This window comes from Anopheles funestus, chromosome 2RL, assembly GCF_943734845.2.
Source record: "Anopheles funestus chromosome 2RL, idAnoFuneDA-416_04, whole genome shotgun sequence".
Lineage (NCBI taxonomy): Eukaryota > Metazoa > Arthropoda > Insecta > Diptera > Culicidae > Anopheles > Anopheles funestus.
The window spans coordinates 65,192,320-65,206,328 of record NC_064598.1 but is presented as its reverse complement, the minus strand read 5'-3'; the positions used below and the strand labels follow the sequence as shown (position 1 = coordinate 65,206,328).

At 40.3% G+C, this 14,009-nt stretch overlaps 1 protein-coding gene across 5 annotated transcripts in view; it reads left to right on the top strand.

The window, feature by feature from the left end:
• The first annotated feature begins 710 nt into the window (after positions 1–710).
• LOC125765541 (sodium/hydrogen exchanger 3) overlaps positions 711–14,009 on the top strand; it is a 55,071-nt gene continuing 41,772 nt past the window's right edge. For 3 of the 5 annotated variants that reach the window (XM_049430813.1, XM_049430811.1, XM_049430809.1), the window contains exon 1: positions 711–869. The gene's annotated coding sequence lies outside the window, so the exon portion shown is untranslated. The remainder of the gene's footprint in view (positions 870–14,009) is intronic. The other 2 variants (XM_049430812.1, XM_049430810.1) reach the window with 1 other exon arrangement.

Genomic DNA, 14,009 nt, shown 5'->3' with positions numbered 1-14,009 from the left:
ATATGCGCTTAATGAAGTTATGCAGTGTTTTAGTAAAACAAAGACTTTTTTTAAAGTCATTGAACGCAGAGTTATCAATTTGTTTAAGTAAATATTTAATTAATTTCCATTGCAACTGGTAAATACTGGAACGTGCATTAAGGTGAACTGGTACACGCACCTATTCCGTATTTTGGTTGATAGCTGTATCTATCTAGATATAAAGAAGATTTTTGCGAGTATGACGTAAATCAGATAGGCTACATTTATTATATAAAATTCCAGAAGCTCAGTGTTTGTCGGTCTACTGCTACTAGGCTTATTCATGATGCAATGTAATATGCTGATCTACATACGTTTTTAATTTGTTTATCAGACTCATCTCATGCTGTAAGATAACCTTTTATCACCTGCAATTTGACCACTTGGCTGATAACAAAAAAAACTTCTGCTTCCTCAGCACAATACAGAAACTACATCAAATTGGACATAGTTTGGAGGTTAGAATTTCAATTTACTCAATGTTTCACCAGGACATCCTCACGCACATGGAGGCCACACAGCGGGCGTGTATGTCAATGACAACCGGATATCTAATTAAAATGATAATACAAAAAGAAAAATGAATCGACACATGGGGTGTCCGGGCGTACCGTGACCAGCTTTTGAATGTAGTTACGGTAGCTCGGTGGTTTGTTTGATTAAGCTTTCGAGTTCTTGGCCACCGAAGGTAGTGGCGCTCGTCTAAGCTGGTCACGTTCAGTCGTGTACTCATCGTTCTACGGGACGGTTCCGTCCCGAACTGTTCCAGTTTGTTTCGATAGTCTAAAAGTATTGTAGTGGTCCTGTATGCTGAGTGATTTACATATAGCAATTAGACATATTTTTTGGTAAGTTTGTGCTTGTCTTACATTGTTCCTGTTCTCAGTTTTGTGTTGTCGTGCGGTGCTTAATGCAAATCAAAAACCGTTAATGTGCGTGGAACAGTAATTTTATTAGGTAGAGCCTGTATACACATTTTCTATATTAAAATATATGTACAATCAAAGGATAAGCAATAAGTTTAGATGATTGCTTAAGAATTGTGCCCTTTCAGTAAAGACAGAGTCATCGATAAAGTCCTTAACAAAACGATTGCATCAAGCTTGCAGAGCTCCAATGCACTCAATAAACTTGACTGAAAGACAGTCAAAGTGTCGCTCAAACGTGCCACATCCCCCAAACCCATTTTAATTGCTTGTAGACAGATGACCAAACAGGACGTCACGAGATCCTCCCGCCATTCACCCACTGGGTGCAGGTGTCTAGGGCTCTCAATTGGCCACTTGTAACAGGTCGGCGTATGTGGATCAGTGTCAATTTTGTATATTTTTATTTACTATTTCATCCAGTTTCATACCGTAATAGCACTTGTTGTGCCTGTAAGTGCATGAACTAGATAAATGTTGCGCTTATTATGGTGACATGTACCTTTATAACGGGGGTTCTGTGATAAGACAGCAAACGAATCGTGCCAAGTGTGGTGAGGTGCTGGTTGTCATTCGTGCAAGGGCTTCATTTTGTTAGCTTTGGAAGTCCACTTTCCTCGCTCGGACTCCTTTCTTTCCCCCGATCACATCCCGTTGGTTGGCTGTTGGTTTTGAAGATGGCATCTGATAACACGGGCTGCTACTCAATCTTTACAGAACTTAAAATGGGGAGGGGAGGAGGGAGGTCAATCTTTGCACTAGCACTGTACCTATTGCAGCTGGTGGCAAGATAATGGAAGGACTCAATCTTAACCCATCGGTGTAGATGAGCCAGATGAGACTTGTGCAATTATAAATCATCCTGTCAGCCACGTGGGCGCACTTATCTAAAGTAATGTCTGAACAAGAATGTAACAATTTTGCTTGTACCGTTTTCTAGTACAGATCCAAGATCCGAGCAATTGATGTATATGACTATCGTACGACTAGAACTGTATGGCAAGCAGGGCCATTTGGAAGTAATAAAACACATTACCAGAAATATAGAGCCGACCAACTCACAGACTCAATTCTTCGTTGCAAACATCAATCATAATCGAAGTAGATCTAGCTGGAGGGTGTAGAGTACCGATTGCGGGGTCATATAAGCGCAGTCGATTGCATACAGGGGGGGCACATGTTATCCATGAAGAGACACCTTCAATAGACAGCCATAGACAGCAATTAGTTTACCTTCCCTTCCCAAATGAAGCAGTACGTCACCAGGGGACTTTAGGCCGTACCAATTGGTTATTGCGATTTTCCAATGGTATTTAATTAGTGCGCGGGATCTTGGAAATTACCCGTTATCGCAAAGCGCTGTGGAAGCTATTTATTTGGCCACGAACGTCAGAACTTATTGCGAGTTTCTGCAAAGTGTGGCCGGCAGATGCGCGATGAGCTTATCAGTGTAGTATATCATGTACACACATGATGATTGATGTGTCATGTCGTTTGCTACGGCGACAAAAGGACATTGCCAATTTGTCTTCTCGGAGACAACGGGCCAAACAAGCTGTCAGGGGGGAAGCTTTTCGGTAGTTTGTACTTTTTTTTTTGTAATAACACTGATAAGCTTATTAAATATTTCTTTTGCCAGTGACGCTATTGTTTGATATTTGTTTGCGAAATATGGTGGATATATGAAATTTAAAAGTATACCGGATCACGTTCTAACACGGCCGGTGGAAAGCAGTTACGAAAAGCAACGAACGCCTTATCTATTATATTAGCATATCTGAGGGAAAAAGCGATTCTGCGCGTTTTTCGTCAAACAACGAATCAGCTGTTTTGTTCGTTACATGTACAAACACTTGTGCATAGGTAGTGGTAGGTAGAGAGATGCAATACGAGGGCATCATAAAACTCGAACTGTTTTTGAGATAATCATTTAATCATCAACAACGTTGTATATCATGCTGGGAGACGTTTAAAAACCGTTGGTATGATTTTTTATGAATGAGTTCTGCTGGAAACCTCAAACATGATTAATTTTCAACAATACCTAAACAAACTAGTCACATGTCAGATGGTGAGGGATGAGTTTTCCTTAAGCAAAAAAAGCATAAAATAACAAAACAAAACACAAGCTCACAAACACGCACGCAGACGAGAGGTGACACAAACATTTGGCAAAAATAAGGGAAAACGCCGTATGCAAATGGAAAGACGAGAGCGAGAGAATAATTTCCCCGTGCTGAAAGTGATAATGTCGTGAGAGAGGAACAACTGTCAAATGTGTCGTTCACTGCAGCTGAGGGAAAACATACCGATTTTCCCACTTTAGCATACTGCGTTCGAATGGGACGAAAAATGTTTTGCGCTTGATGAGAGTGTTGCTCGCACTCATTTTCCATGGTGCCGCCACACACATTGGTCCGATCGGTATAACGCCAACCTTTCTATTATGGCACAAAGCTAAGTTAGAAACGAGCGGAGAAAAACTCGTAAAAAATCGGGTGGAAAACCCACCGCCAGCTAGATCAAAAATTGCGATGAGTTCGCTCTTCGTGCCGGACGCAAAACGTCATCGGTTCATTCCAGTCGGTGAGCTAAGAAATGGCGGCCACGTCAACCGTCGTCCACGGTCAGCTACTAGTACGGTGCACCAAGCAGAACAGCAGCAATAGCAGCAGCGTCCGCGGTGTCCCTTCGCGGGACCTCGACTGTTTCGGTTGTGTCTGCAGCCAGCAACTTCGCCTAGCAAGCACAGCTGGGGCCGCCACCATTAAGGGCTGTATGAAAACTGTTACGAAAACCAGCAGACGACCAGCTGGAGTGTTGGTAGTGGACAGCGTTAGCCGTAAGCGGTCGATATCGAGTTCGGTTTCCCGTTTCCGCTATCACTAAAGTGTGTTTTGATCTAAGGGGATTGATGCGACGACGAATATCATTCTCCAGTGTATCTACTGTGTCTGTGTCTGTGTGTGTGCTGCGTTTACGTTCGTTTTATTTTGTCAAAACAGTACGGGAAAGTATCGCTTGTGGAGGGTTTTGGCCAAAAAAAAGAGTGCTTTTAAGCATAAACTATCGATTTATTGTGCCAGCAGCACGAATCGGAAATAGATGTTTACAACGCAAATTGAACCCCTTTCCTCGTCACGATAAAACAGCCAGCTTTTCCTGTCCCGCGAGATGAGAGAGACAAAAATGGCCACAAAGGCACAAGTTGAGTTGTTTCGTTCGTTGAATGCGTAATAGAAATACTCCAAAGTGTATTCAGAGTGTTCCAAATTTGCTAATCGTTCCGTCTGTTCTTTCATAACAACAAAACGAAGGGATTCGACCGTAAGGGCGCTTCGTATAGCACCCTGTCTCCCGCTAAGAGAACGAATGTTTTATGAATAGTTTGCAACGATAAGATCGGCAGCCGTTTCTCGAAATTCACTATTAATAGGTAAGTTTTCCTCTAAAACGAATAGAAATGATCCTCGATCAGGGTAACAGTTCGCATCGCCGCCTTGCGTTGAAGAAGGGAAAATTTTAGCCACGTTACATAAGTGTACACAAGAGTGCAAGGGCAAGGGCTCAAGCGCGGTACCCAAGCGCACAACAGTCAGGCCCCAGCACACTCCATCGGAAGTGCAATATCAAAGTGTATAACCGGGCTGCTTGGAAAAGCGTACGAAGGAGAGAAAGCGAATAGAAAATGCTCCCCATCCCGTGAGCAACAGTGTTCCTGTGTGTTGTTCCCGTTTTGATGTGTGTTTGTGTATGTTATAGGTGTGTGTTTTTTGTGTCGCTCTTGAAGCGTGTGTTGTGTACGGGTTTTTGTTTTTGTATGTGATGTTTACTACACCTTTTCAACTGTTCTGTTCATCTATTGTGTTTCGGTCGTTTTTGTGTTGTTGTTGTTTTGCATTTGCTTCATCAAACGAGAGAGAGAAAAGAAATGTTTTCCCAAAAGCCGTCAAAGTTTGACGTTTGGAAAATCCCGCAGAAAGGAAGGTGCGCGCGTTTGTATGCGTCGGCAGTGTTATCGTACATTCCGTTCGTTTACATCACAGTAGGTCGTGAATCATCTCACCATAATCTGATGCACAAACTAGTTTTACTCGTTGTTTTGTATATTGTTGTTTCGTTGTCTTTATTTAGTTGCGTGCAGTGAATTGTTGTTTAAATCTTAATGTATAAGTGTTCCGGTGGTACAAATTTTCCTTTATTAATACGCGCTAGTGTATGTACAACAGTTTTCCACATAACTTTGTGTTTTGATTTATGGGAAAAAATATGCCGTGTAGAAAGCCTTCTTATAATTCAGTGAAACTAGAACTATGTGCATCTCGAATACTCCATTAGGTAAACGGAAATTATGCCCGCACAACGCATACTAACACATCGGCATGCCCATCCGTTGGCATGCAAGCCCGCAACATGCGCCGTCAAGAGCCACCTGGCGGCTCCTTCACGTACACGAGCACATGCCGCGTGTGGTGGGTTCGGGTTTTTTTTTGTATGTGCAACGTTTGTTATGAAGGTTATGTAATTTTTAACCTTCAAATTTCCATCCTCACGACCGAGCGCCCCATACGAAGGTCCTTGTCCTTGGTGTCTCCCCAGTGGACCACCGTGTCACTTTGACAGCATATTCGGATTTACAGCGAAAGAGCAGTCTGCTACTGATGGCTTAGATCGTTTTTAATTAAGTCAGTTTTTTTTTGTAATTTGAAAATAGATAAAAGTATTGTTTGGAACGCTTTTGACAATTGATAAAGAACAGTGAATTTATGAAACCTTGAACCAATTTTAAATTCATGCTAAAATCTGTAGCAATGAGGTTTATATAATCGATGTTACATCTCCATTACAATAAAATTACGTTTTCTTCTTCTTTAACTTCGGTTAATGTTAGGCGAGAAAATTATTGTGGACTCTCGATTCGTTGCATTAAGCAACTTTATTTCTACCGCATGACGTTATCCCGCGACAAACATTCCTCGCAGAGACACATTATCCTTGTATGATCATTTGATAGAAATGTACTCCCTTTTTCTTGTATTTGCTTTTACGTGTGCAAGCTTCTAACGCGCCCGGATATAATTGCAAATGGATCGTACGGGAGTCATTATCGATTTTCTTTGACCTACAGCCAGCTTGTGGCACGTTAAACTATTGCCCAACATAGGGACAACATAGGATAGTCGCGTGTGCTCAATGTGTTGGGACAGCTTCTGAGTGTGATAAAAGACACAGCACATGGGCATACTTATACTCACACTTGGCCAAAGTAGCCAACGGGTTTTCACAACCATGTGGTCTCAATCCGCATGGGGGTAGCGCAGCGAAAGATTGGGAAAAATTTATTCGTGTCGTTGTTTCGGACAATTACCAGGCGCCAAGAAGCTGCTTCGTGTATGTGCCATAACCTTGGCGACCGACCGGAGCTATTTGTCTGTCCTCTAAGTAGCCCTGTCACGACTTTGTCCGTAACGTTTGTCTAAGGACTTCTGTTTTGGAGAAGGAAACGAAAAAAGTTGTAAAAAAACAGTTGACTGGACTGATTATAGTAGCGTTTACCTCTTTTTATCTTAGCAAAAGTACGTTGCTCCTTCTGTATCTGCATGACGCTAGGGGACATTAATCGATACTCGCTTTTTGCTTGCTAAGCTTACTATCTTAATTAACAACTTCACTTTGTTGTTGATTAGAACCGGTGGTATAGCGAGATGTGAATATAAACGAAGCGAAGCATAAAACCAGCAACTGACGCTTTTATGATGTTTCTTTTCTGTGCAATAAATAGTAAAATATGTCTTTGTTGCAATCAGAAAGAGAACTTTTGATATTTTGCCATACTGGTATTATATGGAAAGAGATTGTTTTAAAAGTGTGAATCAAAATTGGAAGCAAAATAAAAATTATTAAACATTGAAGGAAAACATAAAGAAGAAAATAATCAACTAAAAGAGAGTTTGTGCGGGAAAGTTTCATCCCTAAAGTATGCAAAACGGCGTGCATCTGGTTATGAATATGAAATGAATTTTAAATTATTTTTTTTTTACTTTCCTAAAAATGGCCTGGCGTATCAAGAATTATTTTACCACGTAGCAGGATAGTAAGTCCTTGCTTCGGGGGGAAACGGTCCGGATGGGATTTGATCCCCAGTCCTGCAGTATGGACCGGAACCGTTTATCACACACTGAGCCGCCCCGAATTTAAAATTAGTTCATAATGTTTAATACCTGTAAAATTTAATGAATTTTACTGATGACTTTTTTAGAAAAAATCTAACGATTATTTCAAAGCTGTACTTCTAACGTTAACCATTTCTACTTTACCCAGGTTTCAATGTTTGTTACAAGAAAAAAAAAACAAGAGAGAATATTTTTCTCTCTCAAATTTGATCGTGACTTCACTAACACTAAGCCAATAAAACGTGAACCTTAGACCATGCTCTAGCAACAGACAAAACATTGTACTTCGTAGCATAGCCAGCATATTTAGAAGAGCGGCAAAAGAAAACGAATTATTTAAAGGGAAATATAGAATTGTTCTTGTTTCATTAATAATAATAATAATAGAAAAAAATCTGTTGTTTAATATTACATGAACCTATCAATGCAGTAGTTTGTTTCGAATAGAGATGGTAAGGGTTTTCTGTGTTTCATTCTTTGCATAGACATTTGTTATTTCGTAGAGCACAGCCTCAGCGTGTGAGAGCGATCCATTCGCGCTGCTTTATTTGTGTGAGCAGCGTTGAAACGTTGAATGAGAATGCGCTCTGTCAAGATGAGTTGAATGAGCACCGGCGTGTAGCAACACAACACAGAGTCGTGGCGCATAACATAACATAATGCCCGACTAAGGTGGCTGTGTCGTTCAGGCTTTGCGCTGTTTTCGACGGTTTCGTTCGGTTCAACGTGTAATTTGTATGCTGTTTCACATCGCGCAGATCGTGCCGGGAGTGCCAGATGTTTAGTGTGAATCGATCAAATCTTGTGATTGAACCAGCGCAGTGAGCAATCTTTTTGTAAACGTGTGTAATTTTTTTTTGTTTTTGGTTGTGGTTCATTTGTGAAGAGAAATAAGTGCGTGTCCTCGCAAAAGTGTATCAAATGGAAATGCGTTTGCCGGAAAATGGTCAGAGGTTCCGTTTCACGATCGTTTAACAATGTGCCGGAAATGAGGGCAATGTTATTGAGGAAGTGCTACCAAAGTGTGACGGCATTATTAACGGAGAACAAGCAGTAAAAGCGAAGCTTCATGCTATCTGTTTTTAGGTGTATGAGTTGAACCGTTTTTTTTGTTTGTTTGCTGTTCCAAACGGTTTCGTTCTTAAACAAGTCTTCTTGGCGTAGTGCGAACTCAATGTAAGTTTTCATCGTGATCATCATCGTGTCTGTTGTGCGAAAAAAAAGAGCAAAAAAAAGAAGTTTATTTCATGTATTCGATCGAAGTTTTGGGTAAAACCAAAATTGAAGCCCACCTTTTTTCCTTCACCTGTAAGCAATAATTTCACGTCGAAAACAACTATTAAAAAAAACGTGTCAAAAGCAAACTATTATACGGCGGTGAATCACAGAATCGTTATGGAAATTTGTTAAATTTTTATTCCTGCGTCGTCTGTTTGTTTCACTCGCCATTGTCTCGCGTCCTGGTCGCCGCGTAGCTTCCTTACCTGTCTCCCTAGTTGATTTGGTCCCTTTTTTTTGTCTTGCACCAGCCCGCATAATGGGATTTGCTCATACATGGTGAGTAATATAGGATCAGGCATCATGAAACCAGCCATGCGAATATCATGCCTCTGACAATGCGTCTAGTTTCCGGTGCGTTGGAACTAGTTTACGGTGTGAGATATTTTTTTCTTGCTTTAGTGTCAAATTAGAAAACGGTTTAAAGCTCACCATTGTGATATTTTCACTTATAAAAATCAATTGCCTTCAAAAGTACTAAAAGCAAAAATAAAAATCTAATGTTCAGTACACCGTTGTGAGCGCTATGGCCCAAATTTGGTTCGGTTCCGCTGGAATGAATGGAATCGTTTATGGACCGAACGAAAATGACAGTAGAAAGAGAAGGAGAGAGAGATAAAGAGAGAGAGAACCATTAATAAACATGAGAGTGAAAAAGAAAAAGAAATCACAGAAGAAGAAAAAACAAAAACAGGCGGCTTTTTGAACCAAAGCCGGCTGTTCATGGCTTCATGCTTTATCTCTCTACCTCTCGTTGTGCTCTTCTATGCAGCTTGAACACGATAAAAACGGTATCGGTATCGGTAGTTTATGTTTCGATCGTTTGGCTTCAACAAAGCAAAACAGAATTAGAAGCATAACCGGGTGGAAACAGGAGCGCATTGGAATGTCGGTAATTGAATTCCCATTTTTGGAATTGTCTGTACTATTTCTTTGATGTACGCGGCGAGGCATTTCTTTTTAAAACAATAGATTTGGTTCTAGTGTAGCTTCATTTATATGTGTTTGGTAATAAAAATGTTTTCGAGTGTTAAACATTGACAAATCCTCTGGTTCATCGGATCCTTTTTATCACCCATTCCAACAAGAACAAATGTCAAGGTCCTTTGCAGAAGGTCCAAAACGGAGAGAAGATGATCTTCATCTCATCTGCGTCGTGATTGCAGTGCGAATGAGTAGGAAGGAGAAATGTCCATTTTTCGACGCTAAAGCGTATACAAACACGTTTGCGTATCTGCCAAAATGGTGTCGTTCAAAGATGGCTTGCAAATGTGGTCAGCTATTCCCATCTTTGACCCACTAATCACAGTGGTGACGAAATGGTTTCCCGCATCGCCATTCTGTTTGGTTTTAACAGCTTTTCGCTATAATTTGCTCGCCTCTTTGCTCGCTGTCCAATGGGAATTGACTGCGTGGATTGGGAGTCTTGCAAAGGCAAGCGTTTTTTTTTGGAAGATGTTAAACTCTTATCAAATAATTGCTTTTGACTTGATATTTGTGCCGTACATTTCAATGGTGATTTGTCATGATTTTTTTCTATGAACTATGACTCGTTGGTTGAAGTAAGTCGTCATTTTCTTTTTGTTTTTCTTTCCTTGTTGGAAATCATTGACAGTGGAGGAATGTTTTAAAAGTTAGTTCCTTTATTTTTTTAATAGGCATCGGCGATAGTGGAATTAACGATGCACCCCAGTCCAGACGGTTGATTGATCTGATCAACTTCCCAACGACTCTTCTCCGTTAAACCCCTTTGCCGGCAGTCGGGAGTTATTTGCAATTCAGCACAAAAGTGCTCATTTCGAGTGGCGGCACCAACACACACCTTCCCTTTCGAGACGTTGGCGTTGTCGTACCGTTGCGACGCTACGAAGAAATGTTCAATAATTAATGAGGCAAACGCTCTAAATGGGCCCCCTGCACCGAGTTTTGCATGTGTTTGAGCTTCTGCCCTATCCGGGATGGGATGGATGACGTTTTCAGTGCAGTTGTGCTGAATGCACCGGAAGGGAGATGGGGAGATGGACGTTGACGGACGAGCTAATCATGGTGATGCAGAATTGATGGTAAAAATCCATTAATACGATAGATTTTTCCCATTTGTATCGAGTTTTTTTCGGCAAGGAATGGTCCAATTGCGTAGAACGAACTGCATCGAAATTCAAAAAATATATTGAAAGAATATACCTACTTGAATCTAGAATTTTTCTTACCGGATTTTAAATTACTCCATGATAAACATTTAAAATTTGGAAAGCGTTTTTTGTCTTTAAAAATGCCAACATTTTCATTGGGGTGAGTTTTGACCTTTGAGTCTTATTTTCGCAATTTATCGGTATTAAAATGTTTCCACAAACTCGATTAAATATCACCTCTCAAAATGTATTCTTTTGGTATAAATTGTGAAACCCTCATCAGCGAAATTTAAAATACACAAAATCCTCGGAATCGCCCATCAAAACAAAGCAAATTTGTTGCTCTTCAATAGCGCTAATCGCTAAAACTCTTTCTTGTTTGGAGCACTTCACACGCTTCACAACGATCAGCAGTTTTAATTATTAAAAGCTCCGTTCGTGTTTACGTTTCGAGTGTTACAAATCGGGCCTTTAACAGACCGTTTGTCGTCGTCAGTCCGATGTGTGAGAAACGGTACTATAACCAAACCTTACTCAACAACAACATGCACATTGACATCGACATTAAGAAGCAATGCAGTGTTATGTTTTGCTTTCCCTAAAAACGTTTCATTATTGTCGATCGATATATACGGTCCCTGGCAGCACGGGACCTGGCAGCTTCGCTTTTTTTGATCGCTGGCCAAAAACTGCAAATGAAGAAAAATTCAAATTCAAAGATATTAACATACACACACACAGCTAAACCGGTCTTTTGTGGATGGGATTTAAAAATTAATTTAAACAAATCTCAACCAGCAACCGGATTGTCCTCCAACGAAATTGCCCCACTATCATCTTTAGCAGGTGGTGGTAGTGTTTCGATGTTTTTTTTCTGAAATGTATTGCAAATGTTTTGCGACTATCGGTTTCGAAGATTTGGAAGAAAATCGAACCACAAGCACTAGTCTGGCCGGTTTGGCCTTCGTGTATTTTATGGCACGGATCTGTTTCTGCTAAAAATAGCCCGAAATCTGCCCTTTGCGCCAACGTGTACCGCCACTTCTGACCTACCGACCTTTCTCGTCTTGGCCGTTTGGCTTCAAAAGTGGTGGAAATCAAACCGCGTCCGTACTATAGTACAGACTTGTTTTCAAGTACATTTTTCCGTCAAATTTATGTTTCTTCTTGCCAATACCACATTTCTTACCAGGTTTCGACGCAGATTAATTATACCCTTTGAAATGGGGAGTTTGATTCCCGTGGAGAAAGTCCGTACCATGGAGAAATTTTCATTTGTTCTGTGTTAACGGCAGTCGAAGATGGATGTACTCTGTGTACGTTGTATATTTCGGAGCAGAAAACATTGACTTTCCAGCAGCTGATCCTAGCGGCTTAATTTTAATCGCCTGTCTTTTGCAATCATTCTTGCCTCTACTGGTTACGAAACTATAACTTTGACTATTGTTCTTAAATGAATCGGTTGTTTAAGCCGAATTATTAAAAAAAAAACAATTAATGTTGGTAACATTTTGATTCATGTTAATTGAATCATAATCATTCTCCTTAATTATTGAAATTTCAGATAGAATCTTGAAACTGAAATTGCCTACCAGTTCTCGTAAATTACTGATTGTTAACCATTTTACTACAAAGTCGCAACATCTTAAAAATACATATACACAAGTGTGCGTTCCAATTTTACAGAATCGCGCAAGCGAATATAAAATCCGTGACCATTGATATGGAAAGCGAATTAGCGAATCACCAAAAATTGATAGAAAATCGCGTGCAATTGATATGGAATGTCAGATTCATACGATTGTTGTTGTTGTTTTCGGGTGATCCTTTGTTCGTTACACTGTATTTTTTTTAATTTCAGCTCCAATTTGCGAAAAACGAAGTTATTTGGTATTTATTACTGTTAATAATAATTTGTAGTCCCGATTTTGGAGAATATTTGTTAAAAATTTCACTACAAATATTTTTTATCTCAACTCTTCAATCCTCCCATATGTAAACATTCCGCTCATTTCACATTCCATATCAATGGCACCCGATTTTATAACAATTTTGAGAGGGTCGCTAACGTATTGGGTGTTTCCATATCAATCCCGTATTTCATAATAATATTGTTCTCTTCGCAGCCTATCATTTTCATTTCCCTGTTCGAATTCTGATAGTATCGGATTTTTCTGTTCTGATGCTGTGAATAATGACGATTAATTGATGATTTAAAAAAGATCTCGTTATATTTTATTATTTTATTTTTTATTTGGACATCTCCATAATGCTAGGTTATTTGATCCAAGTATCTAGCTGTTTTTAATGTCTTTAATATACTATTTTGTTATTAACTGTTATTAGTGTTTACTTAATTCCGTTCACGTCCGCAGATTCTAGAAGTTTCAAAGTTCAAAATTTCATAGTTTTTTTACAATAACTTTGCTGCAAAGTGCGATGCATTGAAAAACGTACATTGCAACAGAACGCAATGACATCATACATACCTGTTCGTATTCAAAGAAACGGTGTTGCTTACTTACTCACTCAACCTAACAAATACTCTGTAATGAGCAAACTTTCTGGTTCGGTTTTCTAACATTTTCTGGAAAGCATCAACCGTAACACCATTTAACCGGTTGATAAAAATGAACTATTAGCAAAAATTTTATGCGTCTCGCCGAAACATGAGTAATGCCGGGCGCCGACTGAAATGTGACACTCCTTTGAGGGCGGAAGATATCTGAAAAGCAAACACCTAGCCAGACGAAAAAAAGCCGGCAGGTTTTCGACGCGTTAGCCAAGACGACAACAGCATTGTGTGGTGTGCGATTCACTAAGAGAAAAAGAAAACAAAACAACACTTACAGACTGCCTTACTGCCTTTCGGTAATCTTTCTCGAAGTTTAGACTGCAGCGCTCACGGTCGCGAAAACGACCGGTTCCGGTGAGGTGTGGTGTTGAATGTTGATAAAAAGATGGCAAAATCCGTCTAAGCTTTTTTTTGTGCCATGCTTTTGGGTCCGTCAAACACCTTAGCTAAGCTTCCCTGAAGCAGCAGCGATGACCCTGGCATGAACAGCCGGTTTTCAGTGTCAGTCCCTTAAAGGTCGCTTCGGGCTCGGACCATGGCTGTGAGAAATATAGGGGAAGTTTATTCATTTTTTATCATTCTCTTTTTGCGGTAGTGTTAAGTTTCAGGTTTAGAGGTGAAGCGAACGGACGGTGTCATCGCGGTTGCTTTAATAGGGTCTTTGCACGAGAGACGATACAGTCTAGAACCGCAACTGCACTGGCCCGGCACTGCAGGTGTATCAGGGAACAACAGCTGATTGCTTTGAAACGTGCAGAATAGAATAATTCCGCAAGCCGCAAGTACGCCCGACTGTTGACTGTTTCGCACCGGTTCTAAAATGGCATCGATGATGTCTCATAATTTCCATTCGTCCAACCCTGGGGTGCCTGCCCGACAATGTTTCATGAGATTTGTTCGTATG